Genomic DNA, 15684 nt, shown 5'->3' with positions numbered 1-15684 from the left:
ATTTTCTTATTGTCTCTTCTTAGCTCTCTCCTTTCTTTTTTTTTTCTAACTCGAGCATTGTATTCAGTGCTCTTCGTATGCCTGATATAGGGGAGAGAGAAGGAAAGATAGACGAGGTACAGGGTGCTCTGACTGTGACAATGAAACTAATGTGCAAGTTAACTTCATTATAATACCTTCCTTAATTTGCAATTCAGACATTTCTTATGTACAGTACTTGTATTGTGAAGTAATGGGATACGGATCTTTATTTGGACAAATTTGCTTCCTTCCAGGTTTTAAGAGAGAAATTTGTGTTCATTGCAAGTGATAATTTCGCTCGTGCGTTCGTGCAGACGTTTGGAGAAGGGATGTTTCACCTCAGCAAAGAAAGGCTTTTTCCATTGTATACCGCTGTTGCTTGCCAAAAGGGTTCTCCCATCACAAACCGGATCACTCGTGTGTAAGTTTTCAGTTCCATTTTTGTAAAGAAGGGTGGATGATTATAAATCATTTAGGAAATAAAGTACTGCAAACAAAATTTTGAAATTCAGTTGCTCTGACTTGTAAAGTCCTCCAGTATCTTAGCTTTACTTCTTGGTTTTGGTTGGTTCTAATCTGTTTGGAATATAGGTCATTTTACCAACCCCAACTAGTACTGTATCATGGGTTCCAATGTCTTTTTCTGAGAAAAGAAACTTACTAAAACAAAATTATCAAAATGTTTTTACATGTCTGTACTTCTCAAAATAGTCTCCTGACTTCCATATTAACCAAGGGGACGCTGAAATGGAAATATTTAGGCTAATATTACACACTTTATGTCTAAACATTTTTTCATAACTCATTTCTTATTTAGTTTATAAATTAAGATTCTTTATTAATATTTTATCGATACATATAAATGGCTTTGCTGAGGGATACAGTACTGATAGTAGAAACGTAAATATTTCAAAGGGAAAACGTAGCGAACAAGCAATGAGTATGGACTCGAAACCATTTTTTGTCTCTAAATGCCAACTGAAGAACGCGTGACTTTACTTCATTGAATTAACGTCCACTACTTCGTCCAAAGAGAATCTAATTATTGTTCTCTCACTTATTCAACTGGCCCTCCACTACGTTAGATACACAAGTGATCTCTGCCATGATAGAGATGATTGTTCATCATCTCAGTGTTATTTAGAGAATAATGTCTCTACATCCGCTAAACCCTTCGAGACAGCATATGGCTTTGTTAAAAGAACTGTCAGGTCACAAGGCCATTACATATATTGGAAGATCATTTCATATACTCGTAACTATGGAGGCTGATACGTTGGGAAACCTAGTGCACTCACCTAGCCAAGTCTAAGGGTAGGTTCACACAGGGTGTTTTTAACTGCGGCGGCCACCGCTCGTTTAACACTGTAATCATTCACACGAAGCGTTTTTGACCGCGGCAGCCACTGCGCGGTAATACACACACAGATATATACATTATATATATATATATATATATATATATATATATATAATCTACTTTTTTTGTACCATCCAGATTCCCTTTCCAAAGTTAACAGTTGACAGTGACAACGATGCAAGCGTGTGTGACTGTGATCACGGGGACCAAGATTGGTGGCCAGGGTTGCTATGGTAACGCACAATCTCTTTTCTCATTGGCTGACACACAGCCAATGATGGCACCTGTTGTCTTCAAAAAGCGCGGTTCACCGCTGTGTGTGAACAATGTCACTGACTTGTATGCATCTCGACACGCCCGGCAATCGCGCGTTGGCGAGGGAATCTCGCTATCGGGGCGTATTGGAAACCGCCGCCATATGCCGCGGTTACGTGTAAACGATTCCATAAGCTAACATTGAACAATCGACCGCGCGTATCTCACCGCGCGGTTAAAAACGCCGTGTGAACGTAGCCTTAGACAAGAAAAGATAATAAAAGTGGGAGGGGGGGACTTAACCTCGAAGAAGTAGACCTTCCTAACTGAAGATGGGAGCTTGCAAGGGATAGGGAGATGCAAATCATAAATGAGAATAGAAATTCGAAGATGGGAAATAAGGGGAGAGAAGAAATCACCACCTATTGCAATCAATTAGGCCATTTCTCATAGCATGGGTTGGAAGTGTCATCTACACCACAGACCTTTCCCACTGATTATTTGAAGCAATAAAAAGATACAGGAGGAAATGCAATATACGATACTTTCTGTCTGGTTCATTCCTGTCTATTGAGTTACCTGACAATTACTAAATTTCTAAAATGCAAAAGAAAAGAAACATATATATATATATATATATATATATATATATATATATATATATATATATATATATATATATATATATATATATATATATATATATATATATATATATATATATATATGAATGACATGTAAACACATAATCACAACAAGAACATCAACACCAGTTTTGCTCCCCTTACTCAAAAAATATCGGATTTTTATCTGCACCTCTGTATAGAATGACGCAAAACAAACAATGTGTATTTTTTCAGATTAATTAGATTGAGAGAGTGTGGCGTATTACGAAAAATAAGTGATGAAACTTACAGAAAACTACCTCGGGATCCATCAGCTAGAAAGACCGAGGTCAAGAACACCTCCATCACCTTAACGCACCTCCAGGTGAGTCTTGTTTCCCTGCAATATTGGAAGACATAAGATTGTGAAATTCTGGATGGACGTGGAAGTTTGATATCAAAGATCTTTGACATTCTATACTCGTATCTCTTGAAAATGTATTGTGCAGCCAAGATAAAACTGAGTATTTTGTTATCGGCACTCAAAAAAAACATTTAAGTTCGTTCAGAAATTCAGTTCTCGATGTTTAAATTTGGAGTAAAACCGTGCATCACATTCGCAGATCCTCTATTCAAAGAGTATTGTCGTCATTCATTGGCCTTCTGCAGTTTCAGTTTAACAGGTGGTAATAAAAAAAACGGTAACATTAGCCTTCAAAAATTCTCAACAAATATAGGCTTATTACTTGGATTCCATTTAGTTCTAGACATAATAATGCAGTTGGTGGTTCTTACACAGACCTCTGCTGTGATGCATCAGTTGAGTAATAATAATTCACGGAGCTAGAGCCCATACCTGCATAAAGCTGGTTTAATCTAGACGAAAGGTTAACATTCCCACTAATTTTTATCTTGTGTTTTGTTATTTCTTAACTTCTATTACTGTGGTGTTTATTGTAATAGATAAATTACATATGCATATCTTACTGTATACCTTTGATTTTCAACAATATTTCAATTTTCATATACAGTTAAATGATCTTATGGTGAATAACACCATAGAATCCAGTATCATAATTTCTGCTATAAAGTTGTGAAGGATTGTAAAAAGTCGCCACACTACTTACGAACGAGTTACGTTCCAGACGGCCGTTCGTATCTTGAATCATAAGTTGGTTTTTACTATGTAGTGCATAATTTTTGATATGTTTAAACTCCCAAGTTAATTCTGGAGTTATGGATTATACTATTTCACTACATTTTTAAATCATGCAGTATTAGATTCAAGCAACATTTAGTATTATTTCCATGCTTTGAAAGTTATGAACTTGGAGAAAATTTCACAAGAGCAGCATCTAACATTGGAAGTTCATAAAGTGAACAATACACACCGCCATCTATAGACAAAAATACATACTGTATACGTACGGAAAATGGGAAATACAGATAATGTGAAATCATCACAGAATGAGTTAAATCAGGAAGATGGGAATAAGTAGGCATATTTTACGAGTATTATTCTCTTGATTGTAAGAATACTACATGATAGTTAATCACAAGAATACTAGGGATAATCAGGGAAGGAGTTAAAGGAACAGGTTCTTTGCAAAAATTCTTACTAGCAGAACAGGTATGCAGAGCAAAATTTGAACTTGCCTTACATATATATATATATATATATATATATATATATATATATATATATATATATATATATATATATATAATATATATATATATATATATATATATGTGTGTGTGTGTATATATATATAATGCTGCAGTATACTGATGCATACACACATAGCATAGCTATATAAAAAAACAATATTCAGTTATCCAATATAATAAAGTAAAACGAAAACCATCTTTCTATTAATTTCAGGCTGCATTTTATATGTTCACCCTGGGAACAATAGTATCCACCCTGGCCTTCATCTTGGAGATGTTCACGTTTAGTGGTATTGCCACAGACTAAAACCATGCTATTAATTTTACCAAGAACTTTAACCCAAAAGAAAACTGAAAAAAGCAAACACATTTTATTCTATATCCTTATTTTCCCGCCATTTGAGACTATTTAACAGACATGTAATATAATAAATTTCTCTGTACAAAGGAAAGAATTGAGCAAGAATATATATATCATTATCATATATATATATATATATATATATATATATATATATATATATATATATATATATATATATATGTGTATATATATATATATATATATATGTGTGTGTGTGTGTGTGTGTCTGTCTGTCTGTCAGATAATGGCAAAATCCGAATAATGGCGAGTAAAATAATCTATGGGTTTTCCAAGACAACTTAGTACCCTTCCTCGCCTAACCTTGTCAACACCACATAACTGTAAACACTCAATATGCTTATAAACAACGACCATCACACTTTAAACTAAACATTTTATGCAAAGGGCAATTATTTACTTTTTTCCCCATATTTGTAACAAAATATACTGCATATATGCACTTTGAAAAAAAAATGCAACCCCTTCATTTTCTCTCCCTAGTAAATGGCAGTTTAGTAGGCAGGTAGAATACCTGTATGTACCCACAACCTACTATGGTTTTATGACCTTTAATGTATTTTCATACAGCAATTTCCTTATCAGTTGTTACCATATTGTATTTACATACAAAAAATAAAATGTGTAGGTTGTGTGAACTATAGACCTAAGCTAGCCCAGATGTTACACTCATAATATCCATTTGCAAAAGTCAAATAATGTATTGCAACTGTATTTAAAATAAAGGTAATAGTAATGAACTGTTATTTTACTTACAGATTCCATTTTTACTGTATTATTATACTGATATATCATCATCTTATTATTATGTATTGAAAAAAGCGATTGTCTCGCCATTTGTAATGTTTACGTTCTCAGACTCAGCTGATTGAGCCTACTACTGAAAGAATTAGGAAAATAAATTTTTATTTGCTAAAATAAACGAATGTATTAATGGAATTATTTTCATTTTTGTATATAAATGTAAAATGAGTAAACAGAGGTAAGCTAACATACTCTATATTAAAGTAAAATCCCTCAAAATCACAAAACAGCTGTTTCCTGATTCATTTGTTTACCTATGTAAACGTACCTCTGCCTCCCCACATCTCTCTCTCTCTCTCGGTATTGTGCATATCCTTTAATGAAATATGAACTACCCTATCATAAACATTCAGTACTCAGCATATCCTTTAATGAAATATGAATTACCGTATCATAAACATAAAAACACGAAACTAAAACTCCAGGAAGTTCACGGCGCCTTCAAATGAGTGCATGCATACTTAGGTGCGTGTTACCATTTTTTTTTTTTTTTGCTGTGCTTGATTTACTGTACCATTTTTATTACAAGTTTAGTTGACTCTTTGTAAGATTATCAAACATATCATAACAGTGCACAAGAGAAAATTTTATCACTGTTTCATCTCTAATCACTGTAAAAATATTTAAAATGAGAATTTAATATATGGGCAAGACAAAACCAAAGAGGCTGTAGCAAGTTCACCGACGGCATGGAATGAGCGTGTGCATATGTACGTACTACTGTATATGCACACAATTGCGTTATCCTTTGGTTTGTAAAAAAAAAATTAGAAAATACAGTAAAAATATAAACTGGAATACTGTAGCTTAAAATATAAAAAAAAGTGTAATAAGAGTGTGTGTTTTACTCTACTGTATTAGGCTTTAATGTACATGTACCTCAGTTTTCTCACTCTCCCTCTCTCTCTCTTCTATCAGTACTGTACATATATTTAGTGAAATATCAGTTAATGTACAATCACTCAAAAATGTTTTGCAACATACTTCAAAACTTTTCGAACAACAGCTTATAATAGCAACATCTGGCACTATTTGGCAACTCAGTTGTAAGCGCATGAAACAAATGAACACTAGTGGTGGGTCCAAGAAATTACCTGCAGTTTCCCTTAAACAAGACTTTTTCTGACACTGCTTACTGTTGTCATACTTTATTTAATTAAAGGATGTTACTATAATACTTCAGAGGTCATCGCTGTTCGTATGTTTTAACATTTTCATCTCCAACTGCCATCACCATCGTTGTTTTATCTCCCTCATATGTGTGACATAGGCCTACAACTGTTATAAGTTGAACTATTAGTCTTATTAACATCAACAAATACGACTTTTGTAAAGATTTGCTTGCACATTATTATTAATCAAATTTTTGAATGACTAACCCTATGTATATTGTGAACTTGTGAAACTTAATATAAAATATACTGAACTAGACTAACAGATTTCACGTCTATTTTTGTAATACATAGAATATAATCACACAGACACAGACACACACATTATATATATATATATATATATATATATATATATATATATATATATATATATATATATATATATATATATATATATTTATATATATATATATATATATTTACGTATTTCCTAGGTTATTGGTATTTTTACAGGCTGGCAACGGAACTTTGTTTAATTGGCTTGGAGTTCTGACTTGCGTAAAGGGAAATTGTAAAAAAAAAATGAGAAAAAGGGGAGAATTTAGGAGCTGAAGGCTCTACTTCATAAGGAAATGTTATGTAAACACTTGGGATAAATTAAAGAATTATATTTACAAAAGGAAGCATTTGAAGGGAAAATGGATAAGTAAAATGATAAAGGGCTTGCAACGCCTGAGGATCCTTCTACTGGAGTCTTGAATAAAGGCAAGGCACAGTCCAAGATGAGTCCACTGCAAATAGGTCCCTCTGCAAGAGAGATTTACACATTACACGCCAGTAAAGGAACAATATAACACCGAATATGACTTGAGTTTGCACTGAGGGTGCCAAAGACTCAAGGAATGAATGACCACTTTACACTCGAACACAGGACATTGGAAATGGCACTGGATAAACTGGCACAAGGACCGAAGTGAAATGCTGTTACTCCAAGCTTTCTAAAGGGCAAACGGTCGTGACTGAAAAGTCTTCACTCGCACTTTACCTTATGGGAAGTAGGTCTCTGGCGAAGAATGACGAGGGACGATCACACGTATGGCGGTGCCCTCGAGGATGACTGTAGTCTGGAGTCGGACCGGGAGAATGAATGGTCTCTCAGCAAACTGCATCACCAGCCCGCGTGTATGGCTAACTGCACGACTCCTCCTCGCACGATTAACTAACTGCTTACAGCCTGCTGCGGTCTCTTCCTTTTAAGGCACGCGGCCAGGGGTAAAGCGGGCCATACATTATCCAACTTGGTTGGACAACAATGTTTGCCAACATTTTCTGCTCTAGAGCATACACTGTAAGACCAAGTCGTCCAACATTAGTTATAGATGTCGATCTGTACTGACAACATACTTTGTGGCATATTATTGTTGTCTTAGAATTTTGAATAGAATTATTACGGAATGGACGTAGATGAAGAAATACTTTTATGCGGTACAATAATTAGTTTATGTGCAGCTGAGAACGAAAAAAAGTGCGTAAAAAGAAAGTATTGGGCAAAGCAATGGTTGCTAAATCGCCCACATAATTCTCATGTGAATTTGTTACGTGAACTACAAGAAACTGCTCCAGATGATTACAAAAACTTCTTGAGAATGGACAATGAAACCTATCAGGAACTGTTAAGCCTGGTTACGCCTTTCTTGGAAAAAAAAGGCTACTAAAATGAGAGGGATGACATGATAACAGTACACCAAAAGCTGTCAACAACTTTACGATTTTTAGCGACCGGTCAATCATATGAGGATTTAAAGTTTTTGACAAGAATTTCTCCCCAAACTATAGGTCAGTTTATTTTACCTACTTTATCTACGTCCTTTGAAAGAAAGTGGAATTTTCCACACTGTATCGGAGCTGTGGACGGTAAACATGTCAACATAAAAAAACCAGCAAATTCAGGTTCATACCATTATAATTACAAAAAAACATTCAGCATTGTCTTGTTTGGCATTGGAAATGCCAACTATGAATTCATATATGCTGAGGCTGGAGCAAATGGAAGAGCATCAGATGGAGGAGTTCAATCTAACAACAAATTCTTTGAACAACTTGAAAATGATGACATTACATTTCCAGATCCAGAGGATTTACCTGCAGGAAATTATGGGAAAATGCCGTATGTCATGGTAGGAGACGATGCATTTGCCCTCTCTGAAAATCTAATGAAACCCTTCAGTGGTCAGCTAACAGATGAACAAAGAATCTTTTGCTATAGATTATCTCGAGCAAGACGAATTATAGAAAATTGCTTTGGGATACTAGCTAGCACGTTTCGGATTTTATTAACTACTATAAATTTAGCACCTGAAAAAGCCGCACGAATCACATTGGCATGCTGCTATCTGCACAATTATATCCTGAAAAAGAATAGACAGTTATATTTTCAAGGAGCTGATATAGAAAATATAGATAATGCAACTGTACAGGAGGGTTCTTGGAGATCTGATCCGGAACAACTAGTCCCATTACAACCAACTCAGAGAAGGAATTCTACCACATGTGCTAAGCAAGTAAGAAACAAGTTTTGTCAGTATTTCTATACTGATGGTGCAGTCGCATGGCAGTGGAAAATGTTAGTCTTACAACAGCCTTCTGCAAGGGGTGAACAGCAATAAAACATCAAAAACTGATAAAGTTTATTACCATTAACTAATATACATCATAAATTGTATCAACTGAATATTACTTGTTTTTTTTTTAACATTTCCTTTAAGCAATGAAAAATGAAAATAAAATATTGTACCTAATGAATGTGTATTCATCCTTGAAGTTGAATCTAGGTATACTACATCATTATAAAAATACATTAACTAAATATTACATTGTTCAAAAAAGTTTCCTTTAAATGAAAATAAATTGTTGTACCAAATGAATGTATTTTTATCCTTGATGTTTAATCTAGGTATTTTATAACCAGTTTAAGGAATAATTTGGGTCTTGTAGAAGTTCAGTTATATTATAATGACTCCCTTGGCTTATGTCAGTTGAGACATTTTCATTGGATAATTGATAAGTGCATACAGGTTGAGTTGAAAATGTCAATGGGGTTGATGCTCGAGTACTTGACCTACTGGACGAAAGTGACACAGAATCCAAGGTTAACTGGTTTAATTGGCCCATTATAAGAATCTCATCAATAGCTTTTTTGCATACAACTTTTGTGTCTCGTTCAGCTTTCTGTGGGATACAGCCCAGCTATCTGCATAGGTTGCGGCTTCGTCCTTCATAAGTTTCTGATGTTTTATGAAATCTAAATGTTCGACAGCTTTTTGCAAATACTGATCTTTAGTTGTATCATGAGTAGCCTGCATTTTTCTCTTGGTACCTACTGTATTTCCAATTCCCTGGTCATCGCTCTCATCCAAATTACTATCTCCAGGTATCTGGATTTCTTGGTCTCCTAAAAAATCATGCAACAGATCGAAATACCATAAAGTTGGTTCGTACATGTCATCACCGCCCGCACCAGACTTTTCAGACTTTTCCTTCTTTTTTAATTCCCTCCAATAACAAGTTCTCTTATTGTTTATTTTTTTTTCAAATCATCTAGAGTGGCATTGCTAACTATTTCCTTCAAGTTATTCAACAGTACTTCCCATGCTTTATTTCGCTTGTTTTTATCTTTATATTCATCGCTTTTCACTTTCCAAATCGCAGGTAAACTTCTATATGTATCAATGAAACTTCTCCACTGTTCAGTGTCATTTATATTTGCCATAACGCCTATTTAACACTTTTATAAAACAGCTATTTCCAAAAGGACGTGCCTTTAAGCAAGGTCTACACGCGATGAAACTAGGCTTCCAACTGATGTTAATTGTGAAGTTGTACAACATGCCCATACATTGTCAAAAAGGTTGTACAACATTAGGTCACGCCCCTTAAAATCAAAGCTGCTTTGATTCTCTCCAACCAAACCAACCAACCAAAATCTTGTTGTAGAACCTGCCCACACACTGTCCAACATTTCATACAACCCAACCAAGTTGTACAACAAGTTGGATAATGTATGGCCCGCTTAAGAGCCGTGTGCAAATGGTGTCACTGGCCAGGTGGCCAGCGATCGGTGGCCTCTTCCCAGGTTTCCTGCGGATACAGACAATTCAGGCAGCTTAATTTGCCTTCAGAAAGGCCGTTTTAAGAAGCTTAGTTGGGCTAAGCTTCTTAAGGGAGTGGCATGTAGTGTCCTCTCCTTGCCCCTTTTTATCCGTGTCATCTCAATATCTGTTCCAGGTAAAAGAAGGACTGATCGGAATGTTGATAACCGTGCTCTGATTTCTAGGTCAAATACGATCGGCCATGCGGTTCTCAATAAACAAAGGGTAAATTAGGTGGGGGGGAGGCGCTCTGTGCACGACTTTTTGTAGATTATAATATATATATATATATATATATATATATATATATATATATATATATATATATATATATATATATATATATATATATATAATGCCGTTATCGTGTAATTTCTCATTTCTTTCATTGCTACTTAGGCCTATCATTTTGATGCTTCTTATGAAGTTAACTGAATACATAACGCCTATTTTTGTATTTCTTATTATCTAAGTTTCTAAAGAATTAAAATTAGCAGAAAGTTCACCATTAATTTAGTTAATGTTAAACGCCAGCAGTGAAGAAGACTACCCGGCTCATCAGTGGAGAATGTCTCCTCCTCATCACAAAAGATGACTCTTACAGAAATCATCAGCCATTGGATTATATCATAACACAAACCCTAGCCTCTATTCTTTGTGTTTCGCTGATATGAAGTGTTTCTTGGCAGGAGTATGATGAAATAATATCTTGGTCTCATGTAGCCTGTTACTGATGGTTTGAGCAGCAACTTGAAGGGAAAGCATGATGTTCTCTCTTTACAGCAACAATAGAGAACCATAGAGAGGGCCGACTTCCTATGTGCAGCGTAATTTGGCCGCCATTTTGATTGGGTGTAACTGGAGCTGCAGTGACAGCAACGTTTTGTAAACAAACATGCTCTGAGTGCACTGCAACCCACTGTGGGGCCAACAGTTTGTCTTTATGCTGGAACAGAACAAACTGCCAATGTTTATTTATTTTACAGCTGTTAAGATATATGTGTATGTATTAATAGAAATCATTTTAATTTCGTAAACAAAGTGCTTAATATCACCGTCATATAAAGTTTCTACCAATACAAATGAAATGCTTAAGATACAATTAACACATTTTTTTCACATATTGTGTAATAAATAACAGGCCTAAGAGCTGCCATGTTCTGTAGCAAAGACACTTATGATTTCGCTGTCCTCTCCAGCAAATGTGAACAAAGATCAAGAAAAGACAGAAATTTTGTTGATGATTCTCATTAAAAAAAAAACACAGTAATGCAAATTTATACTTTAAAAAGTTGGTACTACAAAAGGATTATCACTTTTAAGCAACTATACGAGAATTCTTACTAACTTTGCAAATTACATGAAAGCACAAAGGGAATAATGAAAAAATTAACAATCATTGTTGATATAAAAATATTTGCGCGATTATCAGAAAAAACGAAACATTAAAAGGACGAAATTAACTAAGTAATCTGAAAAAGACTAAAGACTTGTAGCCAAACTGCCATACTATCATAACGTCTAGTAAGACCAATTTGTTAATATAATAATGATCCGAATGAGAAGGAGAAGACACTGTACTGATTAACACATTCCTATGTATATATATATATATATATATATATATATATATATATATATATATATATATATATATATATATATATATATATATATATACATAATGTATAACTGAATCACGAAAATATGGAACGTGATGAATATATAAATAGAGATAAAATGCATACAAGGAAACAGGAAACACTGGAGTGCTGCGTCGAAATTTCGCAGCACTCCAGTGTTTCCGTTTCCTTCTATATTTATCTTTATTTATATATATATATATATATATATATATATATATATATATATATATATATATATAGAGAGAGAGAGAGAGAGAGAGAGAGAGAGAGAGAGAGAGAGAGAGAGAGAGAGAGAGAGAGTAAACTTATTGAAATATAAAGCAAAACACGACTTGAAGCAGCAATCACAAGCAGCCAACTTATACGTATACATAGTAAAGTTGTTTTTATGTAAGAACGTCACTGTATGAATGCAATAATGGTTTTGTGGAAGACCTGAAACAACACTTGTACTAAGTAGTTCTGTTTTCGGCAAGGCTGATCATTGCGAGGCCAAGTACTTGTTAAGGAATAAAACATAGAATTCAGTAGCGAGCAAAGAACAATAGTGACCTAAAAAATTAAATCAAGATTTTATGTAACTGCTGAAAGATCATTATCATATAAATGAATCTGGTGTCATCAACTATTCATTTGAATTAAAACAAAACTAAACAAAAATACAAAATCAAATAGTCCTGCAAACCAAGGTTTCGAATAATCATTCACTGTGTCCACAATATCAACTAGTCTCAACTTCTATAAAGACATGCATGTACAAGCCAATATCGTCTACAATTTAGAAAATAAACTTTCTTCTTAAAAATGGTACAGTATTTCTAGCCTAATCTAGTCTATGTATGAGAAACATGGCAGCCGAGATAGTGTCTTTTAAACTGTCTTAATGTTTGTTGCTTCTCAAACTATACTGTATGTGCTTGGCTTATACCCGATGGTTTTCTATCTTTTGTACATCCTAAATGCAGCCTAATAAGGTTCGTCAAACCTTATAATTGGAGGAATAGGGCTATGTTTAGAGGTAATATGATATACGAGAATAAAATAAATAAAAAAAATGGGCTATTGACTCGGAAGCGTCGTTTTATTTTTACAGCTTGTTGTAACATGATACCGTGGGTGGCCACCAGACTCCCTCTTCACTTACCCAATTTAATTTAGAAATCTACAGCATGTCAAGAGACGTTTTATTAAACTACACAATTCATGCTATTTTTATTGAGGTCACTGCGAGACTGAAATTGAAAATAATATAGTATGTCGTGCAAACTGATTGAAATGAAAAGCTAAGTGGACTCGCAGCAGCTGTCGCAAGCAGCCATCTTTGTTTCCATTGGGCTTCGTCATTCAAGATGAAGAGAAAAACAAAAGCGCATCGCCAAGGCGATGGCAAGGTGCTTGAGATGGTGATCGTTGATGAAATGCTTTCTATACAATTAATATAATACAAGGTGGATTTCATGCGTGATTTTATTAAGAGAAGAGATGTGTTGGTGGCAGAAGTGTTCTGGGAGTAGTAAATGTTGGCGGGAAGTAATATAATTGGAATTTAGAGTGATAAGATTTGGCGTTGGTGCCCTTGTTACCCGGAATAGGGTTAATCTTAAGATACAGTAGAAGTTCCAAGACAGATTCCTTCGTAGAGCGGAATAACCGTGTGGTCATATCTCTCTACCACTGGGAACCAAAAAGAAAAAATACTGGTGGTATAAGGCGTAGCCCCATACCACCGGAATTTTTTCACAGCCGCACACTAAAGTTATATAATATGAATGTATTATTTGATAGAATAACCTTCATTTTGCGACACAAATGGCGTTTTAAGATGACACGACTGCTGTTTTCCGATCAGCGAAGTTAAGCTGCATTGGGTGTGGTCAGTAACTGCATGGGTGACCGCCACTGAATCACTGTCTTATGCGCTCTCTCGCTTTTTAAAAGGGTTCTTTTGTTTTATTACGAGGATCTACTGCATATGTGCATGTAAATATACACCTAAATTATCTATAATATAAAAAGTTAAAGAAGAAAACCTACGTCTGTGGTGGGAATCGAAGCTTTTTCCTCCCCCACCACCCTTATTTTTAAAAATAAAACAATGTAGGAGAAGTGGTAGCAAGCTAAAGTGGTTACTCATTTTACAAATGCCTTAGCAGAATTGACAGCTTCCACTTATTGATTCGAGGACGATATGGTACTGAGCTTCTTACCACCAGTAAAAAACTCGAAAAAACCACGAGACGACTTCGGAAAGCTGAACTTGACTTGGAATTTTTACAATACTGTCGCCTCAAAGTTATCATCCCGAATTTTGTTAAATTTAAAATATATAAATCTTCATTGTATCAAACCCTATTTTACCATGAAGCCACTAGAAATTTGCTAGATATGGAGATCAACTATAAGAATAAAAATGTTGTCAAACTAACTGCGCTAGCCAACAGCCTGTTTACGAATACTGTTGATAATCTGTCTATTATTGATCGTGTTCTTTTTAAATTCCTGTTAAATAAATGTATAGCCGAATATGTATCAATCGTCCGACGTACTCACGAGAGGAAACTGAGAAAACTAGGTATTTCTATCCCTATTTTCCAAAACAACAGAACTGGATTTAATCTGTCTAATTATAAACTGTCAAAAAGAGAGGAATTCCTACTCTCACTAGGTTTGGACTTTGGCCTTCCATGTTTTAAACCTTCATATAATCAGTTTTTTGGCTCTCTAGAATCATTATTTACCAGACTAAGTAATCTCCGCCTCGATACTGATCTGCCTAAATTTCGCACTCAAATACAAGGGTTAGCCCAGAAAACTTATAATAATCTAACTGCCAGATAGACCCCATTCTTCTCTAAAAGGGACCTAAACATTCTCAAAGAACTTGGTAAACATGAGGAATTGACAATAACTAAACCAGACAAGGGAAAAGGTACCGTAATTCTAAATAAACTCGAACATATACAGAAAATGGAAAATATTTTAGAAGACGAAGCAAAATTTAAACAGACCGGTGACCCTCAATATTCTGCTATTTTTAGAGTTGAAGATCGCATAAACCGGGTTTTAAAGTGTTGGAAAGATCGGAACATCATTAGTGAAAATACCTATGATTCTTTGTATAGTACTGGTGCTTCATTTGGAGTGATGTATGGACTACCAAAAATTCACAAAGAAGGTGTACCAATGAGACCCATCCTCACATCCTATGACACTCCTAGTTACAAGCTTGCCAAATTCATTGTCCCACTTTTAGCACCCTTAACTACCAATACCTATAGTTGTAAGAATTCAGATAATTTTAAAGAAAGGATTTTACCTCAGGACTCAGATTTATTTATGGTTAGTATGGATGTCGAATCACTCTTTACTAACGTACCTGCTGAAGAAACAATCGAGATTATTCTGAGCCGGATTTTTACCAACCCAGATACCATTTTTAACAATTTTAATATCACGGATTTTAAAAGACTGCTGGAGCTTGCTGTGCTGGACACAGCTTTCGTTTTTAATGGTAAAGTTCAGGTCGATGGTATGGCGATGGGATCCCCTCTGGGTCCTACCTTCGCCAACATCTTCATGTGCACCCTAGAGGAGCGCAATCTGGATGAATGCCCATTGGCTTACCGTCCTCTTTTCTATAGTAGATATGTCGACGATACCTTTTTGCTGCTTAGGAA

At 34.9% G+C, this 15684-nt stretch overlaps 2 long non-coding RNA genes across 5 annotated transcripts in view; one reads left to right on the top strand and one right to left on the bottom strand.

Moving 5' to 3' along the window:
• Positions 1 to 7612, bottom strand: part of LOC136839305 (uncharacterized) — a 70326-nt gene extending 62714 nt beyond the window's left edge. For 2 of the 4 annotated variants that reach the window (XR_010853292.1, XR_010853293.1), the window contains exons 1-2: positions 7259 to 7612; positions 2552 to 2641 (exon numbers count right to left, since the gene is read on the bottom strand). This is a non-coding gene — a long non-coding RNA (uncharacterized lncRNA). The remainder of the gene's footprint in view (positions 1 to 2551; positions 2642 to 7258) is intronic. The other 2 variants (XR_010853294.1, XR_010853295.1) reach the window with 2 other exon arrangements.
• On the top strand, positions 164 to 4322 carry LOC136839306 (uncharacterized). The gene is made up of 3 exons (XR_010853296.1): positions 164 to 442; positions 2497 to 2626; positions 4127 to 4322. It is a non-coding gene; the product is annotated as an uncharacterized lncRNA (long non-coding RNA).
• Positions 7613 to 15684: the final 8072 nt, after the last annotated feature.

This window comes from Macrobrachium rosenbergii, chromosome 6 (genome assembly GCF_040412425.1).
Source record: "Macrobrachium rosenbergii isolate ZJJX-2024 chromosome 6, ASM4041242v1, whole genome shotgun sequence".
NCBI lineage: Eukaryota > Metazoa > Arthropoda > Malacostraca > Decapoda > Palaemonidae > Macrobrachium > Macrobrachium rosenbergii.
Note: the sequence above shows the minus strand (reverse complement) of the source record. Positions and strands in the feature narration are given on the sequence as shown.